We start from the raw sequence: 6382 nt of genomic DNA, 5'->3' as shown, positions 1-6382 counted from the left end.
ACTGCCACTAAAGTTTCCTGTAAGGAGGGTGGAATTGCTTCAAGGAAAGGGAACGGTTGAGGCCTAGGCCCCTCCCACAGCTAGTTTTTAGCTGCTGCACCGCCTGGTTATCATGGTGACTTTCTTTTGCTCCTTTTACTATCATTAAGCTTATTTTCTTGCCTGTTTATCAGCATTGTATTAACATGGAAGGAAAGAATGTGCATGTCATTAGCAACAAATGCAGACATACAACTTTCCCTCCCCACGTGAAGTAAAAAAATGGTGGATATTAATGAGCCTTCTCTATCCACATTGGAAGATTTGCAAGCTATCTATGCAAATACTGATAACATTGTGTCATAAATAAAAAATATTCGTAAAGATATGGCAAGTCTGTCTATGAAAGTTTCTGACAACACAGCAAAAATTCAAGAAAATACATGTAAAATTGACCTTATTTTACCCATCATTCCAAAGGTTATTCCGATTAGTCATTTTGTTACTGGATTTAGAAAATCACAAATCAGAAGTATAATTTGCTCCTTTTTAACTTGTCAGATGATGTTGAAGGCATTAACTATAGACATTACCTGGAAAATGTACTCCCTAGCCTTCTACACTTAAAATTCACAGACAAATGTGAAATTGAGTCATCATCATTTGGTAATGATATGGAAGGCAGCGAGAGGCATTCCAGCTTTGTTGGTAAATGGCAATAGAATTTGTATACATCAAGACTTTGCAAAGGAAACAGTTAATATTCACAAATAATTTATAGCACTTCGGCCATGACTAAAAAGCTCAGTATTTAAATAAGGCCTCTTTGATCCATCCTCTATGAAAATTTGGAAAGATGGTTTTTCAAAGTCATTTTAGAGTCCTGAAGATCTACGTGCATTTTTGGACTAACATTCTCCACTTTCCATGGATGGTAATGAGAATGTCACTTGTTTTCTAATTTTCCGAATTTACGATTCTCTTTATTAGGGCATTGTCTCTGCAGGTTATTTTTGTGCATGCATGTGTGATTCTGTAGCATTATTTATGTTTTCATGTTGTCTTTAATATGTTTGTCCTTGGCTTTCCTTTTTCCCTTTTCATTCATTTCCAGACCTACTTTTTAATTTCACAGATTGTATTTTATTCTTTTCTCTTCCTTCATACTGTTCTCTCTCTTTTATGAATATGGATAACACTAATAGTATTAAAATTGCTTCTTTTAATGTGAAAGGTTTACAACGCCTGGTGAAATATACAGAAGTTTGAAATTGTTTGGCAAGACACGATGCAGATATTTGTTTACTTAAGGAGGCTCGTATAGATGATACAATTTTATCATACATAAAGAAAAAATGGATAGGTAATGTTTTGTCATCACAAGCTATTAAAAAAATAGAGTTGCTATTATTTTTGATAAAATAATCCATCTCCAAATAGTGAATGAAAATTCTGATATAGAAGGTCGCAATCTTATTGTCCAGATTAAAACTGATGATGCAGTTTTACATTTGATTAATGTTTATGGTCCAACAGCTGATGATCAAAAATGTTGAACTCTGTTTACTGGTGAAGTACTCAAGTTAGGGAATGTTCCGCTTAGTTTTGGAGGTGATTTTAATCTCATATGTGATCTCCTACGAGAGAATATCATCAACTAAATACTGTCCACCTAAAGATAAATCCTTTTTTAATACTACAACACTAGCTGATATTTGGCACTTACATAATCCAACAAAGATATATTTTATGTTTTTCTCTAATCCTCATAATTCTTATTCCCGGCTAGATTATTTTTTAATTTTAGAAGTCCACTTATCCGTATGAGCAGCACTTTATTCAAGTCCATTTGCCAGACTTTTCATTAATGGCCAAATCGCTGATAGTTTTCACCTTCACAGAGGGCCTAGGTAAGGATGTCCTTTGTCCCCACTGATTTTCCTTCCTCCTATCACGCCATCACTCACAGCCATTCAGCAATCCAAAGAAATCAAGGGCCTGGTTATTATTAATAATATTGTTATAAAAATGTCTGCTTATGCTGACAATGGTCTGCTATATATTAGTAAACCTGAATCCTCCATTCCTCCTCTACTAGAGTCAGAATGTAGGTGTCTGGTCACTTGTTGGAATGTCAAGTGTTTGTTGATATATACTGGTCCTTCGTTGTGCAGGGCTTTGTATCTGTGGGTCAACATCTTAAACTGGCATCTCTTCTTGTTCGGAGGCTGTGTAGCTTCTTAAGGTGGGTCCGTCCCGGGAAGTTGAGGATGAGTCTTTATGCTGAATTTTGTAATGTGTGTAGTCTCTTCAGGAGCTGTGAGGTGATTCCAGGTACAGGTTCTTGTAGTTCAGCCTGCTGCTGACGGGGGGCCTACGTGATGGTCCTTCTGGTGTCAACGGGGAGCCACCAGAAGATCTTGTGTGAGAATGCGTAGGGTGTGGAAGCAGACAGATGAGACATCGTTTATTTCTTGCTTGCTGTCCAAGATGATGCCAAGGTTTTGGGTGTGGACTAAGTTCAGCAGGCCACCATGTGTCATTCCATGGTGAAGTGCTGTTCCAAAGATGAAGACTTCTGTCTTGTCCGTGTTGACCTTGAGACAGTTGTTCTTCCACAGATGTGTGGTGATAGTCACCAACTGGATAAAGTTGGCTCTGGTGATGGAGGGGCTCTTCTGACAGTGAGAGGATGAGCTAGGTGTTGTGGACATAGGAGATGAAGTTGAAACTGGGCGATCTGACGATGTTGGCCAGGTGTGGTGGGTCATGTATGTGTTGAATGAGGGTGAGGCTGAGGGACGGTCCTTGAAGGGAATGCCACAGATTATCTTCTTAGGTTCAGAGGTGAAAGGTGGGAGATTCTCTGGGTTTTGCTGGTGAGGAATGAGGCGATCCATTTGAGGGCGTGTCTCTGGATTCAGATGTGATGGAGTCTGTTGATCAAGATTTGAATCCCTTAGGTGCAAGAAGTCTACTACAAATTAAAGGCCTTGGTCTATAATGTTCAGTAACTATCTGCTTTCATTTTCCAGTTGTACTTAATGTCTTATCAATACAAGTTGGTGGCAGGATCCACGAAGACAGTGATAATGTACAAGTGGCGCAAAGTCACAAATGTGGGTGATCACAAGTTGTACCTGTTTCACAAAACTGCCTCCAAAAACAGGCAGGGTTTATGGCTGACAGAAGGACAGATGGGAGCCAATGAGACTTACAAAAATACATTTGTACATTTGTTTTCCTAGCCCGACATTCAACAATGTGCATATTCATTTGTTTATTTTTACATCCAATTATTTTTCTCCTACTTGAAAACATTTTTCCATGACACAATTCTTTGTCAACAGCCCCTGGTATATTCAAAGTCCAGCACTTTGGAAGTATCTGAGCTCTCTACTGAAACGTGTAAGTTGGGAAAAGCAAAGGAAAGGCACTTACACATTTTGTCTACACTTCAAGGTTCGAGCTGGGTCGGGCCAGCTCTACATTTGCAGTCGACTTTCCAGTATTCCTCTGACACACTTGTGCAAAATTTATACGAATTGTGACTCAGGCCAAACTTTAACAATGCAGAGATTACTTTCTGGTGAGTATATTCTTATTGCACTGACTTACAGTTCTAAAACATGTATAGAAAATGAAACCTATCCGAGCAAAAGTTACATTTTTCCTGGTGCAAGGATAACTTAAGTGAGAAAGTACATAACAACAGTATTTATTACTGCCAGTCTGATGGCACTCCGTGTGACAAACCGGGACTGAGTGGGCGGCTACAAGGCTGACCCCTAACCACTGATTGGAACCTGTTCTTTACTGCAGCAGGCCCTTAACCCACTGAGCTTGCCTAATTCTGATTCTCGAGGCATGCGCTGGCAGTGCCGGGGGGCAGAGAGGTGCTTTAGCGCTTGCACATTTGTGTGCCTGGGGGGCAGAGAGGCACTTTACAGATTGCACATCTGGGTGCCAGGGGGGCAGAGAGGCGCTGTACAGATTGCACATCTGTGTGCCGGGGGGGAGAGGCGCTTTACCGATTACACATCTGTGTGCCTGGGGGGCAGAGAGGCGTTTTACTGATTGCACATCTGTGTGCCAGGGGGCATAGAGGCGCTGTACAGCCAGGGGCATAGAGGTGCTGTACAGATTGCACATCTGGATGTCAGGGGAGAAGAGAGGCGCTTTACTGGTTGCACATCTGTGTGCCAGGGGGGCAGAGAGGCGCTTTACCGATTGTACAACCGTGTGCCTGGGAGGCAGAGAGGCGCTTCACTGGTTGCACATCTGGGTGCCTCTTGGCAGCTGTGTGAGACGTGCCAGGTGATGGGCGCCACATTCCTGTGGTATTGTGCACCAGCAGCTGGCACCGACCGCAGGACGCCTTTCCGATCCACAATGAATAAACCGCTCTTCAGATGGAGTCACCCCAGCAGGAGTGGTTCTTCATAAGTGTTACAATTAATAAAGAGTGTCAAATGAACAGCTGCATAAAATAGGAAAGCCAGGTCGTCTCCATGTGAAACAAGCACTGGCAAAGCACACCGCACGTGTGACCATGTGTGTGCTTGCACGAGTGAACAATGAGGAACTTCTAGAGTAGGAGGCAGGGAAAGGTGAAATAGTCCCTCGCAATGCATGCCCTCCATTGGCTTCGGAAGGAGACATCCAGACAAGAGCATTAAGTGAAAGAGCAGTACTCCTCTTAGCACTGCCAAGATGTGATTGACAGAGTCCTAAGCCAATGACTGAAATAAGACAAGTGTTTAGGGGGGGGGGACCCAAAGCCCTCTTTATGTGCAGTGAAACCAGGAGATCTGTTTAGACATCTGCACTGTTAAACCCAGACCTAAAAGGGCATCGGATTCGGAGCTCGATCATGGTATACTTTACGCTTCAGGTGATGTCTTCACAAATACAAGAGTTTAAATGCTCTTATAATAGAAGTTCGCCGACACCGGTATAATCACCATTATATTATTAGTATTTCAGTTATTGTTACCATCATGAATAATAGCCCATTTAGATTTCCCTTAATAAGAAGCACTTCATAAATAAGAAAACAACTTTCATGAAGTAGAAACAACAAGGTATTTTGTGCACAGGTGTCATCTGTGTGCTCTGACCTCTGTGTGCATCACACTCATGTGCAGTAAGCACAACAGACTAGTGATAAAAGAGTGACCTCACACATCGTGCACTAAAATGGTGCCACAATTTATTTTATTTGAGGAGTTTTATATAGCGCAACTCTGACCTGAATGGATATCAGAGCACTGTACGAACAGCAAAAATGTTAAAACATAAAAACGAGGTGGGCATGGGTTTGCACTGATCCAAGATGGCCACTCATTCGTGAAATCTGGCGCGGTTATGGGTAAATATCGGTCGTTTTTTTCTGTCAGAAGGGCAGAATTGTACTGGAATGTAAGGAAACTACTACTAAAAGTTTCTACTGCCTCCAGCTCGGTTTTCTTGTGAGACTATGCCATTTTCTATATTTATTTAATGGAGAAACTACTCGGAGGAGAATACTGTGGCCGCCATTTTGTATTCACACAAGTCTTTGTTTTTTTTTCATCAATATTACTGCATTTGCTTTGCTATCCTTTATGTTTTCAACAAAGCTGTTTTTTTACTGTCTGTGCCAGTATTTCTGGCTCATGACTTTTATATTTGAACACATATATTTTTGCACTGATTGGACTCGGTCTGAATTTCTCGTACTATCTTCTATATATGAAAATATCTTTTCAGCCTTACCATCGAACAATTTTTGATTATATATGAACATATTTTTATGTGAAGAACTAAGAGACCGGCGCGGTCTTGTGTTTCCGCTACAATATTAAGGATTTTTCAGATAACCCTTTCTCAGTTCTTGCAACAAGTATGGATAGCACTATTTTAGAGCATATAGAATCATCTTCTCCCAATGGGACTTCAACGCAAAATAATAAGTCCACTTCCAAACACAATGTAGGCATGACTTCATCAACTAAACGGGTCAAAAAGGATCCTCCATCACCAATGAAATCTTCTACTACTATTTCAATGGAGCTACTGTTAAATGAAATCCGTACCTTAAGACGAGTTATGGAAGAAACTGATGACAAACTGCAGACTTTAACAGATCATTAGTCTCTTATGGAGAATAGAGTTACTTAAGTGGAACAACGGGTCAGCCATGTTGAAGATACAGTTCCAAGTTTGCAGTTGCTTGAATCTGGAGTAATTTATCTCAGGAAGCATGCTGAAGACCTAAAAAATCGAAGTAGAAATAATAATTTACGTATTTATGGCTTATCAGAAGGAACGGAAGGTTCAGATCCTTTTAAATGTTTCCAATCTTTTCTTCCTAAGCTTTTGGACCTTCCTTCTACATCTTTATTGAATAAACAAGGAGCCC

This window comes from Pleurodeles waltl, chromosome 11 (genome assembly GCF_031143425.1).
Source record: "Pleurodeles waltl isolate 20211129_DDA chromosome 11, aPleWal1.hap1.20221129, whole genome shotgun sequence".
Taxonomy (NCBI): Eukaryota; Metazoa; Chordata; class Amphibia; order Caudata; family Salamandridae; genus Pleurodeles; species Pleurodeles waltl.
The sequence above is the reverse complement of the archived record's forward strand: the minus strand, read 5'-3'. Positions refer to the sequence as shown.